The sequence below is a fragment of the Catharus ustulatus genome, chromosome 3, assembly GCF_009819885.2.
Source record: "Catharus ustulatus isolate bCatUst1 chromosome 3, bCatUst1.pri.v2, whole genome shotgun sequence".
Lineage (NCBI taxonomy): Eukaryota > Metazoa > Chordata > Aves > Passeriformes > Turdidae > Catharus > Catharus ustulatus.
The window spans coordinates 109,798,129-109,808,288 of record NC_046223.1 but is presented as its reverse complement, the minus strand read 5'-3'; positions in this window follow the sequence as shown (position 1 = coordinate 109,808,288).

Below are 10,160 nucleotides of genomic sequence, written 5' to 3'. Positions count from 1 at the left end.
GATATCTTCACAGCATTTGTAGATGGGCACTGAGCACAGATGATGGCAGCAGTATAAGAAATTTTTACCACTTGGACCTAAAGAGTCCCAGGAGACTCTGCAGATACAAACTGTGCTCTTCCAAGGATGTGGCTAATTACTGCCTTGACCCCAGCGGCTGAGCTGCCAATAAACAGCTCTGCTCTTTCACTGTCCCATCCCTGCACTCTTCCTCTCCCTCCTCATCTCTTCTTCTCAGTGACACTGGAAGTTTTGTGGAATGGCTTTTCTGGTCTGGCTGGAAAAGTGCTTTAGTTCAGGTTTAGGGTTTTTTTGGCTGGGCTGATTTCCCAGCCTGATCACTGACCTACTGTTACACTGAGCAGGCGTAAGGGCACTGAGCTGATCCGAGGAACGGAGTTTAAAACATATGAAAAGAGAAAATGTCTGTGCAGACAAGGTCAAGGAGCAGACAAGATCTCATGGTTACAAGCTGGCACAGCCTCATTTTCCATGCAGTTCCTCACAGTGTGCCAGTTTGCTGATGGTGCTGCTGTAGCAGTGGTAAATGACTTTGCAGAAGACTTTCTTCTCAGAGACCCATCTTGCAGGCAAGCCTGAGCCTGGACTTTGTTCTTTCTCTGCAGAAATGTAACATCTGAATTGCTCTGAAGGGGGTGAGAAGATCACCTGGATTTATTCTGATCCCAGACACACCAGGATTTTTTTTCCCTCTGTCCAAAAACCAGTAGAAGAATTTCAAAACGTCTCTGTGGTTAAGCAGAAGGCTGCACTAACACATCTTCAGAGTGAGCTGTTGTTCAGATGCTGTTCTTATCATGGAAAAAAATCAGCAATGGTTTTCTCTCCTCTCCCACCTGCCCAACAGGTCTTCAAGGAGACACACAGCTAGGATCAAAATTTTATGTTGCAAAGAGCACAGTGATTTGAATCATCCTGAAATTTCATGTCTTCATAAAAGTAATGTCCTCTCAAAATCACTGCTTTGCTAGGATGTAATTCTTAAATTTTAAACTGTGATATCCAACACTGCAGTGAAAAAAAATCAAAAATTCCACTTAAAAAAATAATAAAAAGATGTTTTCTTCTGAAATTATGTTGAAGACAGATACATCTACATAATGTGTATCTTCTTTTTTGAAGTAAAATTTCAGGCTAAATCAACATGGCTTTACAGTGCATTTTCATAGCAAGTGACTCTTTGCAAATGCAAAATAATTTCTCAGCAAGTTACACACCAAAACTCAGGAATGTGGGAAATCCAGATCAGGAGCAAGCTGAGAGTGTGCCTACTCGGGCTCTTTGCTAATTAACTCGGATTAAGTCTTTGCTGTGGACTGGAGATTTCTCAAAGGTGGGGCAGTAAGGTGTTGTCTCTGGTGAGATTAGGAAATCTCTATTTTTGCTTCCACTGCTAATACCCCAGACAGTAGAAATGTGCAGAATGTGATCTAGTCAAAGCTTTCAGTCTCAGCTGAGGCTTTGCATTCCAGCTGTCAGGTTTTCACTTGTGTACCTTGGAGCCTGGCTTCCAGGGATACGATAGAAGAGATAATTGGAGTGGAGCGGCTGCCAGCAAGAGGGAAAAAATGTTTCAATAAAAAGTATTTTATTCTGCTGTGGATACTTATATGAACAAATGGCACCCTTGGGTACAAACAGAAATAATCCCAAGCATTTCTCTCCCTCCCTCTCTTGCCATGCCTCCCCTGCAGCAGGTTTCATACCACACACAACATCTCTGTGTGCAGATTTCTGTCGGTGCTCTGCTGCAATGGGCCCCAGGAGCTTTCAGAGCCAGCACTGCTGTGCTGTCCCAAAGGCACTGTGGAACAAGGAATTCAGGGGCTGAAACTGAGCAGGGACTGCGGGTGTCCCTCTCATGGGCACCTGCCTCCCCTCCTTGTTTTCCCTGGTCATTGCTGTGGCATCCTTGCTCCGGGGAAAGGCTGAGCCCTGGGCTGCCCCATCTCGCTGATGTACCTGACACCAGCCCCCAGCCCTTGTCCACCCCCTGGATCTGGAGGGTTTGCTTCTGTGATTTGTCTAGTGCAGAGATAAGAATATACCCTGAAACTCTAACAGGACCTCACACTTTGAGCTCTGCCTCCCTCCCTGCAGCAACCCAAATCTGGCTTTCACAAGAGACTAAAGGTTTCAGGTTGTCCAGACCCAACCTTTGAAAACATGTTCAAAATCAAGTGACCTTCTCATTTATTAATAGAACTTCTCTAAACAAAACCTTCTGGAAGGAAATACTGTGTTTACATGCTGACCCTGTTGTCAGAAAGTCAGAAACCCAAAGTCAGACGCTCACAGGGAAAATATCTCAAAGCTATGTATGGCTCCTATTGAATTTTGCTGCTCAGCCCTGCCTCCCTGGGCCCCCTTGGCAGCTAAATCTGTAAATTGGATAAACTATTTCAACTGGCCCTTCAAATCAACTAACTAGTTCTCTAGCAAATCATTAAATTAGCATGGCAGATGAGCAATCCCTGTCACTGCATGTTTTCATTATCACCTCCTAAGGGAACTTGAAGTGCAGTGAAGATGTGGCCAGTTAAACCAGCAACTGAAAGCCCAAGGGAGCATCTCATGTATCAGAGCTGTGATGGGAACTGGGATGCTGAGAGTGGTGAGCAGCACCCCCAGCCAAGCTGGTTTTGTCATCCCTAGCTGGGAGCTGCTGCCTCTGAGCCAGACAAGCTACTGGAGTGTGGCTCCCTGCCCAGTCCTGGACTGCAGGATGAAGGATAGGGGATAAAGCTGTGCACATGGTACAACCCGCTCCACTGGAGAGGGACACTGCACACCTTCCCACACCCCAGCAGCATCTCGGAGCTGGTAATGGCTCTCCTGCACCTGCAGGGGTGATGGGTCAGCTGTGGCCAAAAAGGTCATTTCACGTAAAGGTAATTTCACAAAAGGTAATTTCACGATTATAAGCCGCACCATTTTGACTAAAATTTTGGTCCGAACCTGGAAGTGCGGCTTATAATCAGGTGCAGCTTATATATGGATGAAGTTCAGAAATTTGCCAACCAGGAAGTGCGAGCCCACAGCAGCCCTGAGCCGGAGCCCGCCTGGCCCCGAGCCGAGTCAGTAAACCCTGCGATTCTGTTACTAATTGGCAACTTTGTGAAAGTCGCACGCGGGTCCTCGCTGCGAACAAAAAAAGTGCGGCTTACAATCAGGTGCGGCTTATATATGGATAAAGAACGAAAAGTTGCTGGCACCCGGAACTGCGGCTTATAATCCTGAAATTACTGTGGTTTTCAGTGTGCTCAGCTCCCTCACCTCACTCCCTACAGGAGCACCTAGGCACAGGCAGCCCTGGTTTAGAAAGGTTTAAGATGCTGTGGCCTTTACCATCAGGATTGCTGTGGTGTAATTTCAAAGTCTGATCTGGTCAAGTCCTGCATGGGCCAGGAAGCCTGCCCTTGATGACTTCGTGGGAAACCAGAACCCACCACTTCTGCCTGAATCCTCATCTTTGTTTCTCTGCTTTCTTGCTCTAAAGCACTGCATTTCACTTTGCAAAGGCAATGTTAAATCCTTTAGGTTTCTCGTTTGAACATGACTCTGCATGTCAGCGTCTTCACTGATAAATTCATCTTTGAATTTCCAGTTCTTTTACACCTATCCTTCTTACCTTGTCCTGACAGGAGTGATTTATGACACCAATATGTGATAAATTACTTTTACATCAAGTATGCAATGACAAAAATGAACTAAGGCCCCTCTTTTTCACAGACAATCCACGTCAACAAACTTTCCTTAATTAGACTGTTTGGTTTGATGTTTATTTCTTAGCTGGAGGAAGTTAAAAAACTGAAGCCTCTGAACACCAAAGGTGAGTATAAATTTTGTTTTTCTTAATGTTGCTGTTATTTTCCGGCCACATTTTTTATTGCTGAACACTTCCTGTGCAGGATTTCCACCAGACTTCTGATGTGTACTTGCCCCAGTGTGCAGCTGTGTTCATCCTTCACTCAAGACAGACACTCTCATACAGACACAATCTGGTTTTTTTAAATGCATATGGTGCTGTAGCAATAGTGCATCTGGATTTCCTTGAGGGAGCTATTCACCAAAGGCCTGCATATTTCAGAAATATTGTACATTCCTTTATATTTCAGATTTTAATATTCAATAGGCAGGGTTTGCAGCCAGTGACGTGCATAAATGCTGAATTGACCCCTCAGTGCTGGAATGTGGTATTTGTGTACACAGTGGAAAAGAGTGTCAAAGCACTTTGATTTACTCCAGATTTTTCTGCTCTCATTAATGCCATGCCATGGCTTACCCTCTGGAATGGCTGGGAGCTGGTGGTGCTATGGGCTCCTTTGGAAGGGTCTTAAAATCTCACCATGGGTTCTGCCAGGCCTGGGAATGGGCAGTTGGCTTTCTTAGATCCAACCCAAACTGTAAGAGATACCACAGTCTCCTCTTTGCTATTTTTGGGCCATAATTTGGGATATGAGGCTTGGAAGAACGCAATGTTTCTCAAAATTCCTTCAAAGTCAAGCCCAGTGTGAGGCACTCCCAGAAAGCATTTCAAATAAGTAAAGCATGAGCTTTAAGTGTGTCAAAATAGCCCTTCTCCAGGAGCTGCAACAAAAAAATAACTCCCACAGCTGGCTGGTCCCAAGCAGACCCAGCAGGAAAGGCACAGAAATGCAGAGTTCCTGGTGACACCTAAGGAACTTGCCAGGGTGCTGCCTGCACCAGGCTGGGTGCTGAGGTACAAAGAGCCTGTCAGCTCACTGCTACCCAGAAACCCAAAACAGGAAACCCCAGACACCACAGGGCAGCAAAGGACTGGAGAAAAAAGCTCATTCATGCTTTATCCCAACAGAGCCAATTGTTGGTGAGCCCAAAGGGACAACAGAAATCCCACTGATGCTGAGATCCCAGTTTGTCAGCTCAGATTCTGTGCATAAATCCCATGAAACAGGGCATTCCTGCATGGTGTTGGGGGCTGCTTGGCCTGCTCAGCCACCAAAGTGCCTGCCAGGGTTTCTGAACACACTTTCCTTCAGAAAAATGACTTTGCACACCAAGGCTGAGCCCCAAGCCTGGCATGGTTGGTGCTGTGCCAGTGAGGTGCCCCAGTTCCTCATGGGGTAACAAAAGCCACTCACATCTCAGAAAGATGAAACCACAAGCTTAGAAGGATGTAAGGACTTGAGTAGGGAGGGTCAAGCCTTTTAAAATGATCAGATTAGACAGAAGCAATACTAATAATAGGCTAGATACTGGCAGATTTAAAGCCACTGTGTAAAGTCTTGCCAATTTGAATGGGTGCAAGGGAGAACCCTGCAACAGCAGGGTTTGAGGGGACACTCCAGGCTTAGACCTTGATGCTTAAGGCTTTCAGGTCTTCTTTAGGCAAGGGTGGGAGCCTGAACCACATCCTCTCCATGGGTCCTTTCCAATCTCAATTAATCCCTGGGTCTTTGAACATTTTCTAAATGTGCAGGAAAGCTTCCTGAAGTTTCTAAAGTTTCTTGAGAAACTGTTGGGTTAAGGAACACATGTTTACTGTGTCTTCTGGTGAATGTCCTTTGCTGAGACTGAAAATATCTCAGTTCAGTTGCTGGCACTGCCTCAGACTTTCTGGGCGATCCTGAAAAGAAAAACAGTTGGACTAAGTGTCCCAGGAACACAGAATCCTTTCTTTGCCAGGAGCCAAAACAGGTGCTGGGTAAACTGCTGAACCACTAATCCCTATGCTGCACTTCTAGTGCCCAAATGTTCAGGGATCAGAGCAACCCTCTCTTCCTTCTGCTCTTTGCTGTCTCTGGAGCACAGCCCTGTTTTGTCTCTGTGTTTTTAAGTGAAGACTCAAGAAGACTCAAGTCTCACCAAGCCCTTGTTGCACTGAGCTGCAAACTCCTCTCTCCTCTGATTGCCCACAGGCACAGCACCATGAAAACATTGCCTTCTGTCACTTAATCTGTCACTGAAGAGCAAACCCTGGAGGATAAATTCAAAGACTGCTTGCTCTTTTCTTTTCCTTTTTTTTTTTTTTAATGCAATTCAGAAACATGTTTCCACTTCTCTTTGGTTTTGAAGATGGTTTTACAAAGAGTGCCAGCACACAAGTCAGAGAGCAGTTTCCTCTTTGCAAGTGCATAATATCAGTCACACCCTCCTGCCTGAGCTTTGTCCTCCTGCCTGGCCTATGGACAGTGCAGGATGTACTGAGGATGGGAAAAGGATGGAACATGAGATAATAAATCCTCTGGCCCAACTCAACTGCCCTCACTCAGCCCAGAGTGCCTGTGCCAGGCAAAGTGCAAAACCCTTCTTCCACCGAGCCTGCAGAGACAGGGGTTAGTTTGTTGTGATTTAGAGAACCCAGAGGTTTGTGCCAAACCCTAAACCCAACACTTGTGCTGTCACTGATACCATTGCAGGAGGGAGCCAGAGGCATCAAGCAGTAAATTCAAGAGAATTAAAACCATCTGCTGCCCAGGACTGCCAGCCCACATCTCCCTGAAGAGTCTTTTGAGGCAGCAGTTTCAATATCCAAGTTTAATTTCCTTGAAAGCCACCTAAACCCAGTCAGCAGTGCTGTCCCTCTTGCACACAGCAGGAGATAAAAGCCAGCCAGAGCACCAATTTTACTGGAAATTCTAGATCTTTCTGGGACACTTCTAGAAACTCTTGGGTTGGAAGGGACTTTAAAGATGATCTAGCTCCAAACCCCTTGCCATGAGCAGGGACATCACCCCCTAGATCAGGTTGCTCAGAGCCCCATCCAGCCTGGCCCTCTGGATCTTTGCAGAGTACCAGACAATGTTCTCTGTTCATGGTCAGTGAATGCAGACATGGGCACACACACATCTTCTGGCTGGATCAGAGTTCTCACGTTGATTGAACACCTGTCCTAAGGAGTCTCCCATGTAAACAGGCATCCATGTGAGTCTAATTTTCACAGCCCTGGGAGTAATTAGTAAGTTCTGGATTCAGCATCTGGGATTCCAAAAGTGGACAAAATGTAACCAGAGACAGTGATAACACAGTTCCTTACAGAGGGATGGGAAAGAGGTCTGATTTATTATTTGTAATCTAGAGGCAAACACCATCAAGGGGGAAATAAGATCATTGTTCAGTGGACTGCATAAAGCTGTAAGAAATGTCCTCTCAGTCTCTTTAAACTCCTGTGAGCTGAAAGTGCTCCCATCTCAGCAGGAGTTTTCTCCAGAAGCCAGCTAGTGCTCTCAGTGCCTTTGCAGAAGCAGAAGGAGGAGAACATGTGCAGAGCAGTGTTACACAACACTGTAAGGAGTTTGCACACTTCTGTTGTTCCAGCAAACCACTTACAATGACACTCACATACTCCTATTTTCTCTATTTTGGAGATAGAAGAATTTTGAATTATTTTGTGGGATTAGCTGATAGATGCAGAACTTTAACTCATTGCAGCCATTTAGGGGGAGCTCAGTGACCCCAAAACAATTCTCTGCTATGAATGGCCATTGTGATCCCATAAAAGTAATGTCACGAGATGTCACACATCCTTTCCTGAGCTTCAGAGAGGGATGCTCAAATACAAAGACTTAAAAATGAAACATTTCTATAAAGTGGAAGGGACTGCAGTGTATGTTGTCACTTCTCTTGGTGTTCATGTAAGTACATTTACCTCCAAATGCCATTCTTTCTCCCCAAGCCTGAACTGTAATTAGAATTCTACCTTTAAATCTAAGTGCAATTTGTAGGCTTAATAGGTCATCCAGCAGCAATAATGGCAGTAATTACAAATGTGTTCGGTGTTCAGAACTAAAGAAAAATACACTAAAGATGAAAAATGTGATCACTCAAGAATTCTTTTGAAACAACACAGGCAGAAATGGGCAAGTTTGAACAGCTATAAATATCACCAGCACAGAGCTCACATTATTTAGGGCACTTGTATGATGAGCGCTCTTCTGAAAGACTCTGGGCAGCGATAAAGCCTGAGAGCACATGCGACCTGGGAAATATCAAAATATTATAATCTGCTTTGGAGACACACTGCTTTTCTTTATGGCTTGCAAAAATATACTCGAGATTCCAGCTGCACTCCGCTGCAGGAGCGCCTGTTTATGGCAGAGTGAAGGAGTATTGCTAAAGAAGCTGGCAATGGATCAGCGTGAGCAACTTGGTAGCAAGTTAATTTAATGGCATTGTATATCCTGTCCTGAGAGTCATGGTGAAACCTCTCAGGGAACAGTTTGTAACAATCACCTTCCAGTTATCCCTCATGTGTCATCAGGATTCAAAACACACGCAGCGTGGACACAAGACAAACTGGTAGGGAACTTGGTTGTCACAAGTTGTTCCTTGGGTCCTTCAGAGAAATTCTGCTTCAATTTGGCAATGTCTTGAACACAAACTGTTCCCAATAAGCCATCAGGAGACCTGAAAGTACTCTGTTTTTTTCATCTGCCCTCCAAAGAGCAGGCAGACAAACTGAATCTATCTAAACAACAAAGTACTGTAGCTCATTTCCTTATTTTATTATTTTTCATTTATCCATTAACCATTTCTCCAAGTAGCTCCTCTCAGACACTAATAAACTAATAAACCAGGAGGTTTCCCATTTTTTCAACCTGAAAAATGAAGTATGAGAAGGTAGAACTCTGATATTTTTATTTAACCCCAAGCTGCTCCTTTCTCAGTTATCACACCATGTAAGTCCCAGCTGTGCACCCAAGAGGTGCCTGACTCCAGGCACTTGTCTCAGCACATGCAGTACCACAAGGAGCAAGCCATGCTGTGGGACTTTTGCAGTTCTTTCCCTCTGGAATTCCCCACATTTTGTTCCTCCTTCAGCCTCCCAGGAGGAAGAGGTGGTGCACTGTTTCTGGTGTCAGCTGTGCCATCACCCCCAAGCTCTCGTGTGTCTGCTGCCTGGGGAAACAAGGTCCTAAGCTGAAAACGTGACAGATGGTGGTGCTGGTTGATGAAATTAAACCACAACCTTGTTCTGCAGAGCCAGGCAGAAATCTAACATGTCTGCACCTTGGACAAGTCAAAATTAAATGTTTTCAACATCAACCTCTCCAATGCTGTTATCAGTTTAGGCATTGAGGCCAGAGGAAAGAGAAGTGTTTCCTGTGACACACAACCATTTCACAGAATTGAGAGTGGGAACACAAAGTGCCACTGGAACACAGTCATCTCATGATCCTGCTCTGAGCACTGATGCTGGAAGAGCTCTATCCAAGCTCATGGGGCAGCTGCTGCAGAGCCAAGGATCCAGGTATGGGTTAGATGGAAAAGACATGAGACCCACCCAAATTATCCTCTGCAGTCCCCTAAAGGCTGCTTGGAAGGTTGGATCAGCTGTCTCCACAGGCAGCAAGCCTGGAGGAGTGTCCCCTGCTCGAACAGACCAGGTGGGTTAGCTTTTCCCAGCCCACAGGAGAGTCTCAGACCATCCCTGGTGTCCCTGAGAAGTTTGGATGCCAGGGGGCTGGGAAGCCCCTGTGTGCAGAAGTGGCCCTAGAGCCTGATGGAGTCCCAGCTGCCCTCCTTAAAAATGGCATTAGGCTCAATTTAGTTGCCTAACCAGCAGTGCCCAGTGCTATTAAGGCACTTTGGCCTTTTCTTCCTTACTGCTGCAAACTCTGTGCCCATCTCATAACCATGGCAGATATTTTGGCTCATTAAGGGCATCCCACATGGCACAGAGTGTCTATATTTCTGCTCAGAAACCAGGCTGACAATACTCAAATCTTCACTTTTAAAAAAATACACAGCACAAGCTCAAACTTACAAGGCACTGTGCCTGTGAGTTTGTGTTTCTGTAGCCAAGATCCAGTGCACATGGATGAAGATATAAGTATGTGCCCAAGCTTATACAGACTTTGGGCCAGGAGAGCAGCAGCTCTCACCAGAAATTCCTGAATCTCATTTTCTAAGTATACTTTGCCCAAATCACAGGAGGAACATGGTTTGGCACCTCCCAAGGGGAAACACAGATGTTTGTCTCCCAATCCCTGGAATTTCTTGAACTTCTGCGAACAAAGGGGGAAAGGTCAAAGGCTGAGCAGCACTATTTATTTTGACTCATTTTCTACCAATTGTTCAAAACCACGAACAAATAGGGCATTTCAAGACCCATGGGGTCTGCCTGAACAGCATGGCAAATTCCAGTCATTCTTCCA